This window comes from Salvelinus fontinalis, chromosome 9 (assembly GCF_029448725.1).
Source record: "Salvelinus fontinalis isolate EN_2023a chromosome 9, ASM2944872v1, whole genome shotgun sequence".
In the NCBI taxonomy this organism is placed as follows: domain Eukaryota; kingdom Metazoa; phylum Chordata; class Actinopteri; order Salmoniformes; family Salmonidae; genus Salvelinus; species Salvelinus fontinalis.
Window position 1 is genome coordinate 18,499,099 of NC_074673.1, and position 339 is coordinate 18,499,437.

Below are 339 nucleotides of genomic sequence, written 5' to 3' on the forward strand. Positions count from 1 at the left end.
TTAGTATAGTCTTATCCATGTCCCCAAATATTTTATTAAAACACAATTTTGCAATGGTCTACAGTAGCCTCAACAGCACTTTGTAGGGTAGCACCATGATGTCGCTGGAGAACAGCTAGCTCCGTCTGGGTGCATTGACTTCAATACAAAACCTAGGAGGCTCATGGTTCTCACCCACTTCCATAGACTTATGCAGTAATTATGTCAACTTATGGAGGGCATCCTCCAACCTATCAGAGCTCTTGCAGCATGAACTGACATGTCCACTTAATCAAAGGATCAGAGAATGAATACTGCTACAGCTAGCTAGCACTGCATAAAATGTGGGAAGTAGTTGAC